Here is a 26,137-nt window from a genome sequence, read left to right as displayed (position 1 = left end):
CTCCAAAGAGGAAACAAAAGAGTAAAATTGGCAAAAGTTTGCTAAATGTGAATGAGTTGTTACCCTCTTTCGAAGACTCTCAAGGATGTTGTCAACGGGATGATCCTATTGAATTGTTTGCCTTAGACTTGGATGCTCAATGGCCTCTTGTTCATCTTCTAGATCTTCATCATCATCTTGCTCAAATATGGGTTGTAGGTTTTGTCCTTGAGCTGGAGTCAAATCAGCTGCTGCAGACTATGTAGGTGCGGCACTGCCGCACTCTAGAGTTGTAGCAAATGCTTGCTGTAGTGTAGCATCAGGTATGTCAGCGGAAATAGGTGCAACAACAACTTGAGGAACCTCCACTTCAGTGACTTCTTCTTCTTGTTGTCTAATATCACCAATAGTTAATTGCTTGATTGCTTCACATGGTGGATCCTACTTTACTACAACACTTGAATGAACTTGCTCCACTTGAGAGCCATTAGATTCATCAAATGTCACATCTATCGCAATCTCAACTCTTCTGGAGGTTTTGTTGAAGACACAGTAGGCATGCTCATTTGATCCCTAACCATGAAGAAAACCTTCATCAACTTTAGGTGCAAACTTAGAGATTTTAGGTTTCTTGATAAGTATGAAACACTTGCACCTGAACACTCTAAAGTAAGACACCTTAGGCTTGTTACCGGTTAGAAGCTCATATGAAGTTTTCTTCAACTTCTTGTGTAGGTAGAGGCGGTTGATGGCATGGCAAGCGGTGTTGACGGTGTCACACCAAAAGATGTCCGGCGTCTTGTACTCATTTAGTATTGTCCTAGCCATGTCAATGAGTGTACGATTCTTCCTCTCTACTACACCAGTTTGTTGAGGGGTGTATGGAGTTGAAAACTCATGCTTGATGCCCTCTTCATCAAGAAACTTCTCAACTAAAGTATTCTTGAATTCGGTCCAATTGTCGCTTCTCACTTTCTTGATGGGAAGACCGAACCCCTTTTGAGCTCTTCTAACAAATATCTTCACTTTCTCTTGAACTTGGCACTTGTCATGCAAGAAAAATACCCAAGTGAAATGGGAATAATCATCAACAATAATAAGACCATATTTGTTATCCCCGATACTTAGTTAGGTGATCGGTCCAAAGAGATCCATATGTATTAGCTCCAATGGTTGCTTGGTGGTCATGATGCTCTTTGGTGGGTGAGGTGCTCCAACTTGCTTTCTGGCTTGACAGTGCTACAAATCCTATCTTTCTCAAAGTGAACATTTGTTAGCCCAAGAATGTGTTCATCTTTTAGAAGTTTGGCCAAGTTCCTCATCCCAACATGGGCTAGTCAGTGATGCCAAAGCCAACCCATGCTAGATTTTGCCACTAAACAAGTCTCAAGCTTAGCTTTACTTTTGTTAAAATCAACTAAGTAAAGCTTGTTCTTTAATTGACCCGTAAAGACAATAGAGGAATCCTCTCTTCTAAAGACTTCAACACCCTTATCCAAAAAGAGACAATTGTAGCCCATCTCACACAATTGAGAAATGAACAACAAATTGTAACTCAACAAATCAACATGTAATACATTTGTAATTGAATGCTCAAGGGTTATAGCAACTTTACCGAGACCAATCACATTCCCTTTTAAATTGTCTTCAAAAACAATATTTTCATTTGAGTGTGTCATCGGGGAATATGATGTGAACATACTCCTTTCTTCGGTCATATAATTTGTACATCCACTATCAAACACCCAACTTGATCCACCGGAGGAGTATGTGTTTACACCAAAATTTGGAAGAAGAGTCGCAAGGACTTGAAAGCTCCCAAGATCATGTCATCAAGGAATCAATCGCGTGCAGGTCGGTATCAGCTGATTTGAATACAAAACTAGAATCGACTTTCTTCAGATAGCGCCAGCAGATAATGACAAAGGCTACGATCGGCGCCGAGACAAGACATGTTGGACTCTACAAAAAGAGAAAGATTAGAGTCCAAGTTATCTTAAATTAGGAATATTTTCTCTAGGGTCAAAGATTGTGATGAGTCGTACTTAGATAGGAGTCATGCGTAGGTCCCGGGTATACATATCAAACCTCGGCTATTGTAAAACACACACAATCAATTCAATACAAGTTACTTACTTTTTTCGGCTCCGGCCATCCTTAGGAATAGGAGTAGAGTAGATCTCGGTGAGTTCTTCAGCAAGTACGTCTGCATCGATCCGGTTGACCTCCACTGCTTGTCTATAAGTACCATCATGGCTTATACCTTTGTTCGTACGGCTACATCGATCTGGTCGACCTCCACTGTGACTCTGGTATAAGTTAGTTATCGATTTTTGTCTAGTTCAAGTAAGGCTGCATCGATCCGGTCGACCTCCACTGCTCGAACTAGATTAAGGTCAAGTTATCAGCTCTATCTAAGGGTGGCGTTCCTTCGGATAGATTTATTAAGTTACCGATATTGTTTATTGCTTCCATTATTTATTTAATTACAGCAATATCACTTCATCCGATTGGGATTGATCTAGATCAGCCTCATATCTTATTTAACCCATCGTTTGTTAATCTAAACTGATCTAATCTGCACTTTAAACGATGAGTTATGTTTTATCGGCTGTTTTATATCAATCTTGATCGTGCATAGCGTGCGGTTAAGGCATGTCTGATCTTGAGTAGATCTATTAGCTAGCAAAAACTGTTCCATGGCCCGTTATCATGGCCTGTGTGATACTACCTCACACCCCACTATTAGCACCATGCAGCGGGGATCATTATTTGGTAGATCTGTTCCTGAGAGGGCATGACCTTAACTGTGCGCTATGCCTAAATCGGCTGTTTTAGCCGATATCGAGCGCTTTCACGAACAGTTCACATCATGAGATCGTTGAAGTAGGGATAGGTTGAAAGATGTGTTAGCCCCATGATCTTATTATTGTATTATGACCTGCATGATTTTGCCTCATGCCCCACTGATATTAGTGATGAGTTAGGGTCGTTGAGTCTATTGTTGTTTCTATGGCCTGCATGATTCTGCCTCATGCCCCACTGGTCATAGTGATAGATGAGATCTAATATGTTCATTAGATTTATCTTTATTAAATGGTTGAATGGTGATGAACTGTTTCTTTTATATAAAAGGGGTTCGGCTACTTGTAGTCATTGGCTTAGCATAAATTAATCATTGTTAACATCCTTTTGCCATTGACCAATATTTGTCTAAACAATGATGCTCATCCAAAAATGATAACCGATTCTTCTTACACAGCTCCATGAGCTTTAACTGATTTATTCTTATGAATATGCTGGAATCGACTATTTAGTCGATCTCCTTTCATATCGGCTCTCAGAGTCACACATTCAGGACTGTCTAGCAACACTGGCACGTTCCGCCCTCAATTACTGATAAACTTTCTCTCCTTGTCAATTGTAGGGTCAAATTAACTGGCATGTCTTGGGAGGAGTGCGCAGGATTGACCACCCCTACGCTGAAGCTAGGCAGATCTCTAGCTCCATCGAGCGGACCCTTTCAGCTTGCTCATGTGCCTTCGGCACAAGACAAAATTTTGTGTCGACACACGTTTCTGGCACTCTCGGTGGGACCCACAATCATCATTGCGGTTCACAACAACAACGACATCCTTATGGTACATTATGAAGATCTACCTGATGGAGATAAAGATGTCATCGGCAAAGTTATAGAAGAATTTCAGAGCAAATATTTGTTGTCCTACACCAAAACATGTGACAACACAATTGTTCAGAAATTTCCACTACCAAGAGTTCTATTACATGGGCAGACAGATATAGTTGAAGCTGAAGACAAGTGTTTCTTTACGAAAGTTGTAGACAAATCTGTTCATGATGCTATATCAAGCCGTAATGAAGCTTTCTTGGACACATTCCACAATGTCATGAAAGAAGTGTTCCATGGGTTTCCAGTTGGTCAGGTTGGGTCGGCTTATTACGACATTTCACATTCGGCGACCCAAGGGACTAATCAAGTCGGTACCAGCCATCAAGAAGCAGCACCAGCTGGTAACGATGATGTCCAGGCAATTCAGGGTTCATCTAAAAAAGCTCAAGGAACTACTACGAATCAGATACAGTATAATCCTAGACCATCAGTACAGCATGTGCAACAGCCGGCGGGGCAAGGTCAGAACTAGGTGATCAATTTTGGCACATCAGGCCACATACCATTGTTGGCTCAAAAAATAGCACCATCAATTCAAAGGATCCGTAGAAATATAGATCCTCATGTCTACAATCAGAGACTTCAAGCAGCAAGCCAACAAAGGACCCAGTAGATAGAGATTCCACAAGGGTATCATTATGGCACAAATTATAATACCTTCGCATGATTCCAAATCCAGGGTATCAAGACACATGGGATTTTAATCCACAGATGGGTCAGCAAGCACAAAGAAATCCAAATTCACATGCTAATGAGTTGTTGCTAAAGGTGACCGAGATAATGAAGAATCAATTTGGTCTGAAACCAAAAGGGCTGACCTTTTCGTACAAACGCCCATACCCAGAATGGTATGATTTGGTCGCTCTTTCTGCAAATTATAGGCTTCCAAAGTTTGCTAAGTTCACTGGCCAAGACAGTACAAGCACAATAGAACATGTCAGTCGATATCTTACACAATTGGGCGAAGCATCAGTTGAGGAGTTCCATCGAGTTTGTTTCTTCTCCTTGTCCCTGTCAGGATCAGCCTTCACTTGGTTTTCATCGCTGTCAGTCAACTCCATTACCAATTGGACTGATTTGGAGAAGAAATTTCACACATATTTTTATACTGGGACTAGAGAGAAGAAGATTATTGATCTGACAACTATAAGCTTGAAGACCAATGAATCGGGCATTGAGTTTCTTCAGAGGTTTCGAGAGACTAGGAACTTATGCTTCTCATTAAACTTGGCTGATCGAGAGACTAGGAACTTATGCTTCTCATTAAACTTGGCTAATGATCAACTAGCTGCTTTAGCCGTTCAAGGAATGCTACCAATGTGGAAAGAGAAACTGCTGGGACAAGAATTTGTTAACTTGGGTCAATTGACTCAATGAGTGGCAGCGCTCAATAGCTAATTCCAGAGTATGCGCAGAGATACCCGATTTTAGAAGAGTACCACAATGGCCGAAGCTTATAATCCGTACTTAGTCGATGATGGCTATGAGGATGAAGAAGAAGAGGTTGCTGCGGCTAAATGGAATTGGGGTAAAAAGACAGTAATGGTGCCGAATCCTTGGGGAAGAGTCGAGGAGAGCTATGACTTTGATGTCACAAAATCAGACAAACTCTTCGATTTCTTGCTTGAGAAGGGACAGATCAAGTTGCCTGACAATCATATTATGTTGCCCCTTGATCAATTGAAGAATAAGATGTTCTACAAGTTCCATAATGCTACTTCTCATTCCACTAATGAATGCAGAATCTTCCGGCAGCATATACAGAGGGCTATTTAGGAAGGGAGGCTCAAATTTGATACACCTCGAAAAATAAAAGTTGATGATAATCCTTTCCTAGGAGATCAAAACATGGTTGATGCTAGGCTGATCAAAGAAAAGACTAAGGTCCTAACATCAACCAAATCAAGAGAAGCTAGAACAGTTGATCCCAAGATGCAAATATCGGCCGACAAATATAGGGAAATTAAAAGACATCGCGATAACCAAAAGAGCCGATATGAGTAGGGAGAAACATCAAAAGATGGGCGACAAAGCCACGAGTTACATCTCTGATCTTGTTGAATAAGTGGCAGCGACAAAAGGAAAAGGATTATCAATGTTGGTTAAAGGATCAAGAATACCAGCGTCAACTGGAAAAATAAAGGTATGAAAGGAAACAAGCCGAATCGCATTGGAATTATCCTTTCTTCAGACATTGCTGGAATGAAGGTTTGAAGTTGCCTACCAGACATGACTGTCTAGAATGCAGCAATCAATATTGGGAGTTTAGACAATCCCAAACCAACCGCCGGTCTATCCATGCTCAAGATGCATATCATCATAATAACATGGATCGGCACTTAAAAATGGAAGTGTTCATAATCGGCTGGGAAAAAGAGTTGTTGACCAAGATTGGGCTGATTATGAAGAAGAAGGCAATGGGAGAAAATATGTTTGGCAGAAAGGCCAATGGTGTCCAGGAGGTTTGACAAGAAGCCAGAAGAGAAGGGTGCAACATTTAAGGAATAAAGAGTTGGAACAGGCTCAGGCATCCGGTAAACCTCAAGTATGGTGTACCAAGCAAATAGCCGATAGAAAGCAACCATCGACTAATATCCAAATGGCTTTTATGTTACCATCAGAATTTAGAGCTCCGACAGATCAAGAAGTGTATTTAGATTTTGATGAATCAGAGTATGAGGAGATAGTTGCCAAGTTAATGGTTGTACAATAAGCAATATTTGATAAACCAGTCAAGCATTGGCACTTAAAGGCTTTATATATGAAAGGTTTTGTTGATGGGAAGCCGATAGACAAGATGTTGGTGGACGGAGGTGCTTCTGTCAATCTTATGCCTTACACCACTTTTCATAAACATAGCACATGACCAGGAGATCTGATTGAGACTGACATGATGCTTAAAGACTTCGGAGGTAACACATCTAAGACCCAGGGGGCACTAAATGTCGAACTAATAATCAGGAGTAGGACTTTGCTCACCACATTCTTCATCATCAATGGAAAAGGATCGTATAGTCTGCTCCTTGGTCATGATTGGATCCATACTAACTGTTGTGTACCATCAACCACGCATCAATGTTTGATTCAATGGAATGGAGATGATGTCGAACTAGTTCACGCTGATGAGTCTGTGAACATCGCAACAGTCGATCCAATCTTCTGGGAACTAGGAGACTTTGAATGCTTTTCTAGCAAGTTATGGGAAGGAGGCTTCATTAAGATCAGCAATGAAAGCCAATAGTCGATGCAAGCGATCGGCTCTGAGAGTTTGTTTTAGTAAAAAGTCATGGCTTCACGTCGGCCATTGGATTAAGGAAAAAATAAGCATTAGCCCTAGAAATGGGTTTAGGCCGACGTATGTGAATGCTAAGTCGAATCGTAAGTGCGATTCAGAGTTGATAGATTTCTTAAAGGAGTTCTATTTGTCTTAATGGGATGCTTGACCTAGGTTGATCGATCGTTTAACCTTTGGTATGAAAAGTTATGCGGCAAAATATATAAAGGGACGTTATCCTAGCATTTGATCAACATTTGATAGCCATTTCATTCAGTCATCGGCTCTAATAGCCGGTACCAGAAAGGTATCACCTCTAGTTCAAAAAATGAAAAATCTTCAAAGACATAAAAGCCGATGCGATATGTATCGCCTCCAGAGCAAGAAATAAAAACAAAGATAGTCATACACGAGGGCATTGGATTGAGATGCATTCATGGAAGAGCAGGAGTCTTTGTTCATCAGTTTACCCCAAGGACAAGCTAATTGAAGACCTTGTTCACCACATCTTGAGCAGATGTGATGTCCACAATGGCCTCTGCCGCGATGACAAACTCCTCAAGCAAATCCTCGTGCTCCTCGGGACTGTTGCCCATTGGGAAGCCAGTCTCCATGGTGTGGAGCTCGTACCCAGTCTGGACTTGCGTCGCGGTCAGCACCACCGTTGTACCATGATGAATGCCATGGAGGGCGATCTCTTGAGCGCGGGCTAGTATGTCTTGGAGGCGAGCATTGATGAGGGAACCCCGAGCATTGACGGCATCCACGACCGCGTTCACTGCCAGTTGGAGAGACTCTGACTACATCATCAGGGCTGGTGATCACATAAAACTATCAAGATAAAGACGATGGAAATCAGAATAGAAGCATTCATGGAACTTGTCTTGTCTGCCACCGTGGTGTCAGACTCGGCCAGCCATGCTCGAACGGCGCTGGCCTCCTCCTCAGCAGCATTAAGGGCCGCTTGGAAGACCCCTAGACGGATCTCAAGCTGGCTATTTTTCCAAATCACCTTGGAATAGCAGTCCTTGGCCGCCCTCCATTCTTGGAAGAAGCACTAGACATCGTCGCCGTTATACGAGTTGGAAGAATACAACGATGAAGCCGGCGCAGAAGATGCTGCGGCAGAGGGCTTGCCGGCCCTAGGGGGGGGACAAAGGCTGTCATTCATGATGAACCTATAGGTGAGTCAGAAGACATCATCATCATGAATAGAGGATGTCAATCTTACCTTATGCGTCAGAGGCGCTGGTTCATCGGCATGTTCTCCTCCAGGACCTCCTCCGCCGCGCGCTTGCCACGGTTCTCCTCGCTGGACATGAAGTTGATCTAATCTATAGGAAGAGAGAAAGGCCACTACTGTAACACCCCAAAATTTGCCACTTTTGAAAATAGAGTTAAAATGATTTATTTGTGATTTTTTGTGCACATGAAAACATAGGAAAATAAAAATTTTCATTAATTTAAAATTTATCATAAGGTAGAAACGTGTTTGTTGCATTCATGTCGGTTGCACCTCGTGTTTCTATGTGCAAAATGTGTTTTTTTTACGAGACGAATATCTATCTCTAGGAATTTTCCAGCTTCTTCCTGGAATTTAATTCCTACATCCTTCACCTTAATCTTTATGTTCTAAGTTCCCAACAATATTTTTATGAGCTCCAAATACTTTATTTGGGTTCATCATGTTCTAAAGTGTCTCTGGAAATTTTACCCAAATTTTCGGAGGTCTCGGAGTATTTTTCGTGGCTTAAATATCAATTTTGGACTTTTCTAGAATTATTTTATCCACGAAATTAATTAATTCCAAAAATAATAAATCTCTCATTTATCTTGACGCTCAAAGCCCATGTGCAATAATCCTAATAAATCCTAAAGGCCCATGCATTTATTTACTAATGTGCTTTAATGATTATTTAGGCTCATTAGTAAATGTGGAGGGGGTAACATCAATTAGTACCATATCGCTAGTTGATGTGGATGTGGGGAGTTTTTCTTCCTATATATATCAACCAAACCCTTGGACAAAGCATACCAAAACTACCATATGGGGAGCCCCTAGTTTGAGAAATCCCTCGTGTAGTAAATTATATTTTTCTCCTCTTTCTCTCACCGTTGTCATCGCCGTCGCCGTCGCCGCCGCACTACCCAGCCCAGCCATCCTCTCCTCGGCAACAAGTAAGGCCGCCTGCCATGTTCCTATCGATCTCCAACATGGCTGCATCCGATCAAGTCTTTGTCCCCTGCAATCTGCTATTTGTTGATCAACAATCATAAGGTACTTTCGTTCTCTACATCTTAGTATCCTTGTTTGTATCAATGCGCAGCCGTATGACCGTTTCCCCTTCGTTTTTCTTTTTTTCTGGTCAATTTTCTAGGGAGGAACTCCATGGACGATGAGGCTTTCTTTGGTTTTCTGGCAAACTCTTGTGTAGCGACGTCCCCTGTGCTATCGCGTCCTAGCTCCGTGCCGCCGTCGATCCACCGTTGGAGTGTTCTCTGTCCACGTGAAGCTCATCTCCAACGCCGCTGGAAGATCTAGTCCGCACGTCTACCGTCATCTGGAGGAGGTCGTCGCCTGAGTAGCACTACAACGCCATCCTGGGGGTCAATCTGCGCATGCAGGATTTCGCCACCAGGGCTTGCTGCCCACACGTGAAAGCCGAGCCTGCATCTTCCGCAAGACCGGCCACCACTCGTGAGCTTTCCTGTCCGGCGTGCCATCAACGCAACTTGCAAGCACCATGCATGCCTACGTCTACGAGCACATGAACAAGCCAAAATCCTCCTGCAGTGCACATGCGAGCTAGTAGTCATCGCCTAGGGTCAGCAAACATGATCTTTCCTTTACCAAAAGAATTTTAAGGTTACTATTCTTTTCCCATGTATTCAATCTTGAGTAACCGTGTGCCCTAAATCATGCACAGACTAATCTATTGATGTCATCACTCCATCATAGGAGTTGCTCTGAACTTGCCCGCTTGTCGATTCATGCATCTCCAACAAAACCAGCCGGCGGCAAGCTGCCTGTTCCCAAATCTTGCAAGTCGTCGTTGCTCAGAACCAGCACCAACATTGTTGCTTACGTCACTAGCAAACTCCTGATGGCCGATTAATAAAAGGTCAGCATCACCTCATTGTCCATTATTTTAGTGATCAAATAATGTGCTGATGTCATGCCTTGTCATTCATGCATGATAAATCATCATTCTCTATTTATTCCTCAGTCAAGAAATTGTACCATTGATATACGGTCGTGGAGCTGCTCAGGCTGCCACTCACTCTCTGTAGTTATATATGTTCATCATTGTCGTTATCTTATTTCCATCATATCTTAATCACTTTAGCCCCGCTTTAATCTATTCTTTCCGTGTCGCGTTGGAATCCAAGTAGTCTACTGTATGACAATGAAGTTTAACACGCTTCATGTTTTCTAAATTTTTAGTTTAAATATTAATTTTGACTAATCTCTGTTCACACTGCTTTCCAAATTAAAAATAACATGGAGATTAACAATCATCTTTTTGTGCGCCACTGTTAACTTGATTAATAGCAACATAAATATGTTTGTAAATAATAATTTGCTTAGTGTAAACATGCACCATGTATAATTGGAATAAATGATCTGACATGTTACTTTATTTTGCAAAGTTAAAATCTAACTTGCTTAAAACTATACGATAATATTTATAAATAAAATATGATTTGTTTCACTTTAGTTTTATAATTCAAATCTAAATTTGACTTGATTTAATTTATATTACCTATAAAATATCTTATATATGTTTTTATATAATTAAAACACATGAAGCTAGTAGTTTTATGAGCAAATCTCTCGGTAGTTGTATCTTTTCAACCGTAGCTCCGATTAGCGTGCTCTTCTCATCTGTGTGTTCGTAGTGGGACGTAGATTCGTTTTATAAACTTTTCATCTTGATTTTATGATTGGTGTACTGTGCTAATTTAGATCTATTGTTTGCTTTGTGTATGATTGTATGGATGCTTGTGTGGTGCTTTATGATTTCGTCCAGTCGATGAGATATACGTGGTGATCGAGAAGAAAAAGAAGAAGAACGTTGAAGATTAAAGCTTACCGAAGGATCGGTGTTTAAGGCAAGTATAGCATGGGATCTTCCTTGTTGTCCTATACACTTTTAATCATTTAATTCATACTGCATGTGTCTACCTTGACTGCCTCTAAGGATTTCCTAGTGCCGTGTTACCTTGTACCTTGATACCTATGGGGTATTGCATTGGGTAGTATGATGCTGGTGCTCAACTACAACCATGATCTTGTGACTTGACTAATGGAATATGCAATAAACATTAAAAGTTGCTTTTTAGCAACATGGAATAAGGGGGCTAGAGCATTGGGCTATTTTTATGGTGCTCTAGATTTCTCTCCCTAAGGACTTATTTGTAAGTGATCATCTGGAACTTACAGTACAGCTGTGAGGGCTACATGGCTCTGGCTTTAGCTCAGTATGAGGACCTTTTCTAGCTTGTTAGTGGTTACCCTTGTGGCACAAGAGGGGTGTGTTCTGGGTTGGATATAGTGCAGCCTCTGTCCGTCAGTGTATTGGCTGCGCATCATTATGCCTGTCGGAAGGGGAGCCCTACATTCACAGGCCACAGAAACCTAGCGACCCTAACTTGTTAGACGAACCTTTGAAAGGCTTCATAGTGAACCCTGCCGACCTTCCTTGGTAGTGGATCAAGAGGCTGATCACCTCGGGTGAAAGGGTAAATCACGACTCACAGTGAAAGTGTACAACCTCTGCAGAGTGTAAAACTGGTATATCAGCCGTGCTCACGATCACGAGCGGCCTTGGAACCCTTACGGAATAGATGATGAACACTAAATGATACTGATGATAAAGATGCTCACTAATGGTTAATGTATTATGCTATTCATTATTCATGTTTACCTGATCATGTGTTTATACGGGCTTGTGATAAACTTGTTGCTACTCAATTGCTAAAATCATGACTCAATAAAAGCTAATCGCAGTGAACCAGTGTTAGCCTTTTGAGCCTCATGAGCCCCATGTTATATTTGTTGAGTACGACATGTACTTACGCTTGCTTTACTTTTCAAATATTTGGATGAAAATCCTGAATGGGTACCAGATTGCTAGAGTTTAGAGGAATTAGGCTTGTGATCAACCAGTCAGTTGTCTCTGTGGAACTGGAGTCTTTGCTTGAGGATCAGAGTTATCTTTCCACTGTCTATACTCTGAGGTTATATTCTTTATACTAATATGTTATGTATTTAAGCATTGTCTATTGATATTACCCTTATTTGTAGCTATATGTGAGATTTGACTTCCTAGGTTCACATATGGTGTATATCTGGTTTTGTTCTTAAAACTAGGTGCGACAAAGTGGTATCAGAGCAATGCTGACTGTAGGACGCAAGCCTAGTTAGAAATTGACCGTCTTAAGGTTTTGAAATTGCTATAAATTTCTTGTTCTATAAATCTTGATATTTTCTTCTCTACTATATCTCTATCCTTGCTATACATCTCTACCTTGGTGCTTATTTTAAAAGCAAAGAAACAGGAATGGTTGCAAGTGCGGATGTATTCAAGATCGAAGCCCTCGGTCGGTATTTGAAGCCATGGGCGAAGGGGTGGACGCCTCGGGTAGTGCAAAAGGCAACCGCAATTAATAGGAGGCGAAGCGTCACCTCACTAATACCAAAGAGAATACAACGTCAGATGACTAAGGATAGAAGATCGAAGGGCTCTCTTAATAAAGGTCGTGCTTTCAAACCTGAATAGGATTAAGACTAGGAGTCTAGAATCGGCTATTTTCAAAATTGGCTCTTTAGCCAGAACAAAGGATCTGATCTTCAAAAATGGAAAAGGGAGACAAGACTCTAGAGAAGGCTGGGGATGGATTACCTTTGATGGCCAAGAGCAAAAGAGCTGATATGGTCGCCTTATGAACTTGTGTATAGCCATAATGCAGTCCTTCCTTGGGAAGTTCAAACTGGATCGAGGCGTGTTATGTTGTAGAATGATTTGTCAGCCAAAGTCTACAAAGATCTTGTGATAGATGACTTAAAGGATTTGAATTGCCTTCGGCTGCATGCTCTTGAAGATATTGAAGCCAATAGACTAAGGGTTGCAAAATATTACAATAAAAGAGTCAAGAATAAGCAATTTTCTGAAGGAGATTTGGTTTGGAAAGTAAAATTGCCAATCGGGCCAAAGGACAGCAAGTTCGGCAAATGGCCAGCTAATTGGGAAGGACCTTATCCGATCACACATTGTACGCCTAGTAATGCTTATATTTTGGAAACACTGAGAGGAGAAGAAAATTTGGCAGAGCAATCAAATGGGAAATATTTAAAGAAATATTACCCTAGTGTTTGGATTAATACTTGATAACCAATTTGCTTGGTCGTCGGCTCTAATAGCCAATACCAGAAGGGTATCGCCTCTAGCACGAAAATAAACCCAAAGGGGTAAAAGCCGGTACAATGTGTATCGCCTATAGGAGCAAAACAAATGCGGACAAAGTGATGCATGTAGTATGAAGTATGAAACAAAAGGAAAATCACTCAAGAGGGAGAAATTGTTTGCTAATATCGCCTATTACAAACTATGGGCTAGAAAACACTTTGGCTACTATAACATCGGCCTGAGAAATAAAGGCTACAGAGTTAGCAGCGCTAAAGAAATCCTCAACTAGACACTCATAATCCCCAGGGTGCGCCGCGGCTGGAAAACCATGGGAAGGAACCGAAGTTCGTGGCCATAATGGGCTTGCGTAGAAGCCAACGCCATGGTGGCACCATGGCGAACGCCATGCAAAGAGACCTCCCTAACACGGTTCAGGATGTCATGCAGGCGAACCATCGGGATGGCGCCCCTAGCGTTAACGAATCCTGCCGCATACTCCGTAGCCAAGCGAAGGCTTTCCAGTTGAGCAAAACAAATCTAAAAAGATTCAAAAGTAAGATGATCAGAATCTTGAAGATGAAATTGAAAGAAAGCAAAGGTTATGATAGATATCTCACCCATGATTCTGGCCTCGGCCTTGGCCAACCTATCCTCCACCGAATCAGCCTCGGGAGGTGATCGGCATCAAACCATGGCCAGAGCCGATTCTACGAGGGAGAGACATTCAGCGAGACCCTGGCCATGCCAATCAATGGAGGCAAGCAGATCGTCATTGTCAATCCACCTCCTCTGATAACAAGGGAGCTGGCGATGAGCTGTTGACAAAGAGAACCCTAAAGGCTGAACAGAGTTGGCCCTATCCCCCAAGGTAGTGGGGGCATCACGAGTTGTACTCTCCTGACGATGAAGGCGTTGACGTGATGATGCAGATCCTCTGAGGGCCTCCTCAACAAACCTCTTGTTGTTCTCCATGATCTCAAACCTATGGAAAAGCAGGAACTATACGAAGGACGCAGAAGGTTTGGGACAAAGCGAGTTGTTTTTTGATCCCTAGCCATGGCCCGTATATATAACCCGGGAAGATGAGGAGATGGATTTCGCCAGGGGTGTCAAATTGAAATTAGATATGAAAATGGATCGACGCTCTAGAAATTCAGGGGACAATAACGAAGAGATAATAGATTCGGACTTATTGCTTCCCCAAGTTACAAAATATCATGGGATGGATACAAAAGATTTACATTAACCAGCAATCAGCCCACCAAGGGTTCTTTGGATTGAAGGGAGTTTGAATCCCCACAGGGCCAAAAGTCATCATGAACCGAGTCACATCGGCCCATAAATAAAATTATGTCGGAAAAGGGAAAAAGCCGCCTGCCTAACAGATGTCCAGCTGATTTCTCGGTGACTAGGAAACTACGGGAAAGAAGCTTGTGGCTTTCCCGATGGGCATTTGATTGAGCAAACAAAGGGAAGGTGTCCACACATTTTAGCCCTTGCAAACACTAGAATAGCTCTCCGAGCATGGAGAGAAGACCTAGGTGATATCACAAGGATTCTTCTAACTATAATAGCTGATTCTCTTGCTCGACAAGGTGCTAAGATGAGCGACACAATCACCCTATGCACAAGAATTCTTCTAACCGCTCAAGATCTTCATAGCAAAAAGATAGACCATGGAGGGTCCGGTGGAGTCAAAAGCACTTGAGGGGGCATATGGAAGACAAGCATAGCTGAATTGTTGAATTGCTCTCGCCGGGGTCGGATAGACATTTTATAGCCGACCTAGAAGGATAAATCCAAGTGCCCGTGAAGCAATGATGCTCTCGTAAAAGTTTTGAAGCATGGGCTCATGAGCTGACTTAGACGGCGACAAACAGTAGACCCCAGATCAAGATTCTCTACCCATGACTACGGACCAATCGGGGATACAGACATGATAATTTTGGAATAAAATTACTTTTATCCCAAAATTGGGGGGCATGTGTTTACACCAAAATTTGGAAGAAGAGTCGCAAGGACTTGAAAGCTCCCAAGATCATGTCATCAAGGAATCAATCGTGTGTAGGTCAGTATCAGCTGATTTGAATACAAAACTGGAATTGGCTTTCTTCAGATAGCGCCAGCAGATAACGACAAAGGCTACGATCGGCGCCAGGACAAGCCATGTTGGACTCTACAAAAAGGGAAAGATTAGAGTCCAAGTTATCTTAAATTAGGAATGTTTTCTCTAGGGTCAAAGATTGTGATGAGTCATACTTAGATAGGAGTCATGCATAGGTCCTGGGTATAAATATCAAACCCCAGCTATTGTAAAACACACACAATCAATCCAATACAAGTTACTTACTTTTTTCGGCCCCGGCCACCCTTAGGAGTAGGAGTAGAGTAGATCTCAGTGAGTTCTTCAGCAAGTATGGCTGCATCGATCTGGTCAACCTCCACTGCTTGTCTATAAGTACTGTCATGGCTTATACCTTTGTTCGTACGGCTGCATTGATCTGGTCGACCTCCACTATGACTCTGGTATAAGTTAGTTATCGATTCTTGTCTAGTTCAAGTAAGGCTGCATCGATCCGATCAACCTCCACTGCTCAAACTAGATTAAGGTCAAGTTATCGGCTCTATCTAAGTGTGGTGTTCCTTTAGATAGATTCATTAAGTTACCGATATTGTTTATTGCTTCCATTATTTATTTAATTACAACAACATCACTTCGCCCGATTGGGATTGATCTAGATTGGCCTCATATCTTGTTTAACCCATCTTTATTAAATGGTTGAATGGTGATGAACTGTTTCTTTTATATAAAAGGGATTCGGTTACTTGCAGTCATTAGCTTAGCATAAATTAATCATTGTTGACATCCTTTTGCCATTGACCAATATTTGTCTAAACAATGATGCTCATCCAAAAATGATAACCGATTCTTCATACACAACCCCATGAGCTTTAACTGATTTATTCTTATGAATATGCTAGAATCGACTATTTAGTCGATCTCCTTTCATATCGGCTCTCAGAGCCGCACATTCGGGACTGTCTGGCAATGTAACACCCTAGGTGTTTGGCTTCCACTAAATTGCATTTCATTTCATAAACATGTGCATCATCTATCTCATCATGCCATTGTTCTGAAACATGCATATGCAACATTTTCAACTGTGTGTGTTTCATACTTGATTGTTGTGAATAGTAATGGTGTAACATGTGAATGCAACATGAATTTCCCATACTTTGAAACATGGCAATATGGTAGTAATGTGACAAGTATAAAATGACAACAAAGTCATGAAACATGTGAAACATTGCATTGCAACATTTGGGTGAATTGCTTGTTTTGTTGTTTCATCACATGTGATCATTTGAAATGGTATAACATTTGTGTAAGGTGGTTGATCATGGTCTAATACACCTTAACTACACTTAGGGTAATTGTTTGGACATTGTTCATGTAGATCAAAATGACAAAATTGCCCTTAAGTGAAGGTTTGACTTGAAATGACCCCTAGAGTGCCACTGTTTGACTGAGTCAAAAGACCAACTTAGAGACTTTGCATGGCTGTGCACTCTTTACCAAAGTTGTAGCTAATTTATCAAGGAACAAAAGTTGTTTTATGATCAACTCATGAAAATGTGTGGAACAGCCTCAAACATGGCCCACAAGTCAAAATTGAAGGCTGATTCAAACACTTGAAAAATTTCTAAGTGTTATAACTGGATTCAGTTTCGTGTACCCAACTTTTTCACCTTGTATCTCCCTAACAAAGCCAAACCAGCTCGAGCTCCAATAATAAGAGTTGTAGTTCACATATAGATGATCAACTTTGTTAACTATGGCATGATCTAAATCATCACGGATTAGGAGCTAATCACCGTCAAACTTGCCCTGTCAGTCGGTCGTGGATCACTGAATCGGAGAATCAGGCGAGCTACAGTGCTGACCAATTTCAGAAAATGTCCAACGCGTGTATGCCGTGCGTCGCCGGTCGCCTGATCACGCTGCCACACGCCGCGAGCATCCTGGCGCTGCTGGCCACGACATGAGCACCCCACGCGCCTGCCCGACGCACTCGCCGCTCCATTTGCTTTTCTTTCTCCTTCCCCGCGCGCAGCGCTGAGCCGCAGCAGCCTCCCCGTTTCCGACTGAGTGTCACCATCGTCGTGCACGCTCGTCACTGTAAAAATGCGCCGGCCATCTCGCTCCTAGCCTCGCCGTGATCCCCTCTACCTCCTCCACCCCACCGTCGGTCCATTTGAGCCTTAGTAAGGGCGAAATCGCCATTTCCTTCCACCGCCGCCATGGCTGACCTCGCTGGAGATGGCGCTCCATGCGGCCAGCTGTCCTCGCGCCCTTGCCATCCCTCCTCTACCTTGAGCTAGGTCCAGTGCATGCCACTGATGCTCGTAGGGTCACCCATTCGAGCCGTGGTGCCGTAGTCTCGCCGGAGCCGGCCATGCCGTGGCCATGCGCCGCCATGCTCATCGCCACCCCCGGTTGCCGCAACAATAGCATCGATTGAGGACACCGCTAGATGCGCACGGGCAAGGCAAACGTCGTAGCACCGCTGACCTCGCCGGAGGAGCCACCGGCGATGAGCTACGCCGCCGTCTCCTTCTTTTCCCTTGTCTGTCTCTCTGTTGCGCGGGTCCCGCACGTCAGTCGCCGAGCTAAAGGCGGGAGCCGGACCTGGGCTGCGCCGTGTCTGGGCCACGCTAGCATCTCTTGCGCGTGTTTGTGGGCCGCCGGATCTGTTCGGGCCAGCCCAGCCAGTAGAGTAGGGTTTCAAATTTGTTTTTGATTTATTTTTTTCACAGATTTGTATAGATATTCAAAAATATGTATCTCCTAGTTGATAGATTCAATTGATGTGGTTCCAATTTTGTTGAGTTCATGATAAGCTCTAGTTTCTATTAAAAATATAATCCATGCCATGTTCTGTTGTGAAAATGGGAGTTTCTATTTATCTCTTTTAATCATGCAAGAAATAGGGGTAATTATATCTTTTTCTAGGTAGCTCCAAATGGCATGAAATTTTTATGGTGTACTGCTCATATCATGAATAGCTTGTAGTTAAATTTTCATAAATTTTGGACACTGTTTGTAGGAGATAGAAAATTATCTAGTTTCAATGGATGGATCTTGTGTGAATTTTTATAATTTTTCTATAGATCCAGTAAAGGTAAAATTTGGTGGGTGCTATTCTTATGCTAGAATGATGCTAGGAAAAATGTGAAATCTATTGCTTGACACTTTTCAATAGGGTTTCCTAATTATGCTAAAAATAGACATGCTACCTGTTATTTTGGATACTGCAAGTTTTGCTTACCCAATGGCTTTGAAATTTTTATGGTAGTCTATGTGAAGCATGAGATAGCTACTGTAATTTTTGTATATTTTTCTGAATAGTTTTACTATATATTGCTTTAATCACCTAATTAACTAAATAAATTAGACAAGGATATTAAATAAATGATTTAGAAGTTGGCACTATACTTTCTAGTGTTCCTCTGGTATGTGTAAAAAGTTGGTAAACTTGGTTTGGTCAAAGTATGTTTTTGCATCATCATTAAATAATTAAGTTAGTAACCCTGTCATTTCTGGACAGATTCTAGATTTACTAGAATTCAATTTGGTTAACTTAAGAATCATGCTGTGATGTTTACAATTGATTTGTAGAGAATTTCATAAGCTTTCCAGAATGTCCTCATGCAAGTCATTTGGAATTGTAGAACTCTTGTTGTGATTGAATTAAGGAACTACTTGTGTGCATATGAAACTTTAAATGTTAATTTATGTATGCCTTTACTATTTCTAAGTTTGTGGTAATGTTGCTAGGTGTTAGGCCTTTAACTGAAGATGAGCATCTTTATCTTAGGTTATGCAAGTTAGGTAAGTTGATCTTGTTCTTTAAGTTAAGTTAGATACATGCTTAAAGTGATTTGAATAGAGCTATTTTACTCAGTAAACGGGTGTCCAGTGATGCTTTCGTAAACACTTACTGTGATTCATTCATCATGAGCATCATGTCATTCCTTATGCATCCATGATATTTATCTCGTGCATCGGCATTCAATAGGTGTACCGGAGGGAGTAACACTGCTGGAAATCGAGGAACCGAGCGAGCAGCAGCAGCCGACACCGGAGGTTCAGGAGGCGCAGCCTTCAGGAGAAGTGCCAGACGAGGTCGCCGTTGAGTGCCTGGATCACCGTCCTTGCAACTTTGTGAAAGGCAAGCCCCGGAGCATATTAAGCCTCCTAATTTCCGAAATGCAGTTAAAGTATTATTATTACATATATATATTATTGCATTAAGTTTAGGTGTTGGATGCAAACACTTGCTGCATTGGTTATCCAATCCTTGTCCAGATATTGATACCCTGAATCCTATGTAGCTCAGGCTCATGTAGTGCTTAGCCTTGCTTTAACACGGTAGAAGTCAGGTGATTTCCTATCACCTGCGAGATATAGGAAGATACATATGGCACGGTTGGCTATATTTGCTATCATGGAAAAGAACCAGTCTTAATTTGAAATGAAGACCGGATGGAGGCTTGCCGGTTTGCAGTGACTCCGTCTATGTCGATTAAGGACTGAATCTTGGAGCCTTTCCTGTTCATGTTGAACGCATGCCTCTCTCTTAGTTGGCCGTGTCTGAAGACCGACCGTGAAGCCGAGTAGCTCACCTCAGGTCGGGAGTCAATAAGTATAAAGTGCGCCTCGGAAGGGAGCCATAGGCGTGAGTCCAAGGGCAGGTGATTTAAAAGTCCTGATCGTCCTGGCAGAAGGGTAATCCCTGAGAGTGCTGGCGCTGATCGAACCCGCGAATTTGGTTCCTGAGATGTCCCAAAGGTGACCCATGGCTACCCTTGCTAAGTATGCCAGGGTGAGAGTTAGGAATACCTCCTCAGCTGAGTTGTAATTCGATTCGAGTCGCCGTCTCTCCCGGTTAGTGAGAACTTGACGGGCTTATCTCCAAAGTAGATACACTAAATAACCTAATGGTTTGGAAATGATGACATGATGATGACAGCCTTATTATACCTGCTATGGTTAATATTGTTTGCTCCTAATAAGTGAGTGCTCTAGTACAGGTGCTAATCTAGTGGACAGGTAAATGATGATAACTTGCTGCTAAGTTTAAATTGGTTACTATATTCATAAGCTCTTTTATGCAACTGTGTCCAGCTAGCCCACCTCATAAGCCTTGCATGACCCTTGGTGTCTTTTATATTCTGGTTTGACGGGTAAGTCTAGCTGAGTACCTTCTCATACTCAGGGTTTATCTCCCACCTGTTGCAGATGACTAGTTCTACTTTGGTTGCTGCAAGTACTGCCTTCTCCTAGCTGGGGATGAAGACTAGACCGTTGGGCGCGGTCTCTACTAGTTCTCATACCTGATGATGCTTTTGTGGGACAGGACTCAGACTTGGCAATGTATTTGAAAACTATGAAGTTATGTACTAAACTATGTTGCTTCCGCATATTCGAACTTGGTTTGTAATATTTTATTTAAACTCTGATGGATGTAATCCGAACGCTACTTGTGAAATGTTGTAATAGATGATGTGTTGTGTTGAATCACTACGATCTTGGTTTGTATGTCGAGAGTTGGTTGAAATCCTTCGTGATTTTCGGACTACCGGGATTATGGGAGCTTAAGTACAGAAATTTGATCGCTTCGGTGATTGTTTTTGTACTTACGTTCTTATGATTTGGTCAGTTCTGTTACAGCTGGCATCAGAGCAAGATTCGACACTAAACATGTTATTTGTGTATTTAAAACAAAAGTATTTGTGAAAATCCTAAATTAAATACTAAGTATTGCCAGTGGTCATATCCCTTATGCCCAAATAAGGACTCTTAGGTGGCTTATTAAAGTACTAACTTGGGGGTTCCTGCTTGTTTCTATTTTGTCGTCCATACGGCATGCTATTGTATAGATGCCATCTGCTTGGGTGGTAATGTATGGATCAAAATACCTCTACGCTCTGGTAAGTGGGAGTTGTGAGAGCATGACCGTCCAACCGTCGGTCTAGGGGAGAGTAGTTGTGGTTGCTCGCATACTTACATGTTCGATCATGTATCTATGAGAGTACTTAAATGTGGGTATCTCTGACGGGTAGCTGTGATACTAGAGTATATGCATCAGGGGATGTATGTATGAAAGTATTTAGTTTACATGCCTTTTTGGGAAATTACTGGGCTGAAATGAAATTTTCTGCAGGTACACTAATAACGTATCATTGTAGATCAACTAGCTATCGTATACGAGAGAATGTATGTATGCCACCATATATTTCGCTAGCCTTTAAATTTTTCTAGGTTTGTGAGGACGTACGGATCGTGCGTGCATCATGTGCAAGCGTACATGGCATTCTTGCATTACTCCCTCCTTTAAAATTGATGGTCCCGACTAATTAAATTTCGTATCCCTTAAATGATTCTCCCCTTATGTTGCAACTTTTTGCTACAGATGGCGCGCACGAAACTCACTGCTCGCAAGTCTGCTGGAGGCAGGGCGCCTCATCACCGTTTAGCTCCTCGTGAGCCCCGTCTGGAGCCTACTGAGGCGGAAAGGCTGAGGACAGAGCTGGCCCGGGTGACTGCTGAGAGGAATGCGGCTCAGCACCGTTTGGAGCAAGTAACACAGGAACGGGACCAAGAGACCCTAGAGGTTCAGAGGTTGATAGTTGCTCACCGCAACTATGAACGCATGTCGATTCATGTGATGAACCAATGGAATGAAGCTTGGCACGAAGAGAATGTGTTGAGAGCGCGACAGGTGGAGCTAGAGTAGCAGTTGGCAGTTGCCGAAGAGTACAATGACCATCTCCATGAGGAGGTTCACCTGTTACACAATCAACTTCACCCTCTCCTGCCACCTGATGATGAGGATGAGATGGGCTCTGGTGTCATCATGGCTGAAGGTGATGATGGCATTGATGTCAATGGACCTGAGGACGTTCCACCTGATGAGGAGGAAGATGAGGAATTAGAGCCTGCTAGTGATGAAGATGGAGGAGAGATCTTCGACACTGACTCCGAGGACGATGCGTAGTTTAGCTTACTACTTAGCTAATGCGCTAGTGCTAGTCTTTTGTGGATCCTCATGCATGAACGAGTAGCTTGTAATAAGTTAATCGTTGGGATGTAATATCGAACCTTAAGTTATCTTTGATGTCAGTTTGGAACCACTATGGCTTGGATGTAACCTATCAAACGTGTTATGCCCCACGTATGTGAGCTTTTCATGAATTTTGTCTTTGCGGTCTATGGATCTCGTTGTTGGTTAAGTTCATCGCATTTATGTGTCAATTGATGCGCTTGATGAGTTGTGTGATTGTGATGAATGATTGTGCCTCTGTTGATTATATAAATGCATTCTCTCCAATAGATTCAGTTTGGCATAATTATACAATTCATCTACAAAAGTTTCCACATCGTCAGTGCTCATTGGCTATACCTTTTGCAGATGGCTTATAACCTTCGTCGCGGTCATAGCATGGGAGATGAGGAACAACCACCTCCTCCACCGCCCACACCAGCTGAGCTAATGCAGACAGTTGTTGAAAGTCAACGCATGCTAGCTGAGGCGATGCGCCATATGGCTAACCGTGATGACCGACATGTCCGCTAGGGACCCGAGACGAACCAGTACAGCAGCTTTAAGGAATTCATGGACACAAAGCCTCCTATCTTTCATGAGGCAGAAGAACCATTACAAGCTGATGAATGGTTGAGCATGATAGAGCAAAGGTTTGGATTGCTCCGTTTGACAGAAGGCATGAAGGCCTCGTATGCAGGACACCAGCTCCAAGGCCCTGCAGGCATCTGGTGGACCCATCACAGGACCACCTTCCCTACAAACGTCGAGATAGTTTGGGACTAGTTCTAGGCAGCTTTCAGGGGACATTTTATCCCTCCTGGTCTCATGGCCATTAAGCATACCAAGTTTATGAAGCTAACCCAAGGCAACAAGAGTCTTAATGAATACCTCCAGGCCTTCAACAACCTGGCAAGGTATGCTCCCGAGTTCGTTGATACTGACGCTAAAAGAATAGCTAGTTTCAAGAGGGGACTTTCCCCTAAACTGATGAAGTCTATGGGCAACTGCAAGTGTGTCACCTTCAATGAGTTTATCAGTGACACCCTGACTCAGGAGAATAATGATAAGATATATGCTGCTTCCAAGAACCGTAAAAGAAACTTTGAGGCAGGTGCTTCTCAGTCCAAAGCACCAGTGGTATCCAAGACCCAGTATCGTCCATCCAATGCTAATGTCCGGTACCGCCCACCTCAGAAGAAGAACCAAGCTAAAACCGGTTTCCGCAAGGGATACACAATTTCCTTGCCAAAGAATACCTCCGGGCAGGGCAGCTCCAATGCCCCACTAGCAAATAGGCCATGCTGGAACTGTAACCAGCCTGGTCATTGGGCAAATAAGTGTCCCTATCCTTCCAAGCAGAATGCTCAAGGAAATGTCCGTCAGGGGCGTGTTCACTACACGACTATGGAGGAAATTCCTGCTAGTGAAGTGGTCACCGCTGGTAAGTTCCTTGTTAATGATCACCCTGTAGTTGTGCTCTTTGATTCGGGTGCTTCGCATTCCTTTGTGAGTTCTACTTTTGCGTCTATGCATAAGATGAATGTGATTACAATTGTCAAGGGTGGTTATTGTATTAGTGCTGCTGGAAATAATATCATGACTAACCAAGTAGTTAAAGATGTAAAGATTGAGATTGGGGATCGAGAGTTCCTTACGGATCTTGTAGTTCTACTGGGGGTAGGAATTGATGTAATCCTAGGAATGAAGTGGATGAGCGAGAACGGAGTGTTGATCGATACATCAACTCGTGTGGTAATGTTGAGAGATCCTGTGGATAAGAAGGGTTTTCTAGTGCAATTACCTCATGATATCGCTATCCACAATATAGCCAATGCTACCCTAGCCAAAGCCATTGATGATCTACCGGTTGTCTGTGAGTTTCCAGATGTCTTCCCTAATGACTTGTCTGGATTACCTCCGAACTACGATGTAGAATTCAAGATAGAACTCATTCCGAGTATGGCTCCTATTTCCTGAAGGCCCTATAGAATGCCGCCCAATGAGTTGGCTGAGTTGAAGAGTCAGTTGAATGAGCTACTAAAGAAAGGCTTGATTCGGCCTAGTTCTTCTCCTTGGGGTTGTCCGGCCATCTTTGTGAAGAAGAAGGATGAATCTTTGCGCATGTGCGTGGATTATCGCCCCCTAAATGCTGTTACTATCAAGAACAAATACCCTCTTCCTCGCATCGATATTCTGTTTGATCAGCTCTCCAAAGCTAAGGTATTCTCCAAGATCGATTTGAGGTCTGGCTACCATCAGATCAAAATTCATCCTGAAGATATACCAAAGATAGCTTTCTCTACTCGTTATAGCTTGTTCGAATACCTCGTCATGTCCTTTGGGTTGACCAATGCTCTGGCACACTTTATGTACCTGATGAACTCAGTATTCATGCCGGAATTGGACAAGTTCGTCATCGTGTTCATTGATGATATCCTTATTTATTCTCTGAATGAAGAAGAGCATGCTGAACATCTGAGAATTGTTTTAACTCGGTTATGTGACAACTAGCTTTATGCTAAGTTCAGCAAGTGCGAATTCTAGTTGAACAAGATACCTTTTCTGGGTCATGTGTTATCTGGTGATGGAATTTCGGTTGACCCTACTAAGGTGCAAGAAGTCCTAGAGTGGAAGGCACCTACTATGGTCACAGAAGTCCGAAGTTTCCTGGGTTTGGCTGGCTATTATCGTCGCTTTATCCCGGATTTCTCAAAAATCGCCAAGCCCATGACTCAACTACTTCAAAAGGATGAGAAGTTTGTGTGGACTCTGAAGTGTGAAGAGGCTTTCCACACTTTGTGGACCTTACTAACCTCTGCTCCTGTATTGGCACAACCTGACATCGAGAAGCCTTTTGATGTCTACTATGATGCATGTGGCACCGGTTTGGGTGTGTTCTTATGCAGGAGGGCCGGGTCATTGCTTATGCTTCGCGCCAGCTTCGAAAACATGAAGTCAACTATCCTACCCATGACTTAGAGCTAGCTGTGGTTGTTCATGCCCTAAAGATTTGGAGACATTACTTGCTGGGTAATGTGTGCAACATCTATACTGACCATAAAAGTCTCAAGTACATCTTTACGCAACCCGAGCTGAACATGCGTCAACGACGATGGTTAGAATTAATCAAGGACTACAACCTTCAAGTTCACTACCATCCTGGCAAGGCGAATGTGGTTGCTGATGCCTTAAGCAGAAAGGCCCATTGCAATTCCTTAGTTAGTGAAGACTTTCATCTGGCACACCTCCTTCATCCTGTAGTACTCCACAATATCACTGTGGATTGCTCTCTTAGAAGTCGAATTATCGAACTCCAGAAGACTGATGTGGGTGTGTTTCATATCAAGCGAAAGATGAAAGAGCAAGAGACCAAGCACTTTAGGGTCGATGACAAAGGAATTCTCTGGTTTACTGATAGGCTTGTGGTACCCAAAGACAAAGAACTTAGAAATCAAATTATGGCTAAAGCCCATTCTTCTAAATTGTCTATCCATCCTGGTAGCAGTAAAATGTATCAAGATCTCAAGCTGTATTATTGGTGGACCAAGATGAAGAAAGAAATCGTAGCTTACGTGGCAAGGTGTGATAACTGTTGCAGAGTTAAGGCTATTCACATGAGGCCTGGATTATTGTAGCCACTCTCTATTCCTGGCTAGAAGTGGGAAGAAATTAG

The sequence above is a fragment of the Miscanthus floridulus genome, chromosome 18 (genome assembly GCF_019320115.1).
Source record: "Miscanthus floridulus cultivar M001 chromosome 18, ASM1932011v1, whole genome shotgun sequence".
Lineage (NCBI taxonomy): Eukaryota > Viridiplantae > Streptophyta > Magnoliopsida > Poales > Poaceae > Miscanthus > Miscanthus floridulus.
Note: the sequence above shows the minus strand (reverse complement) of the source record.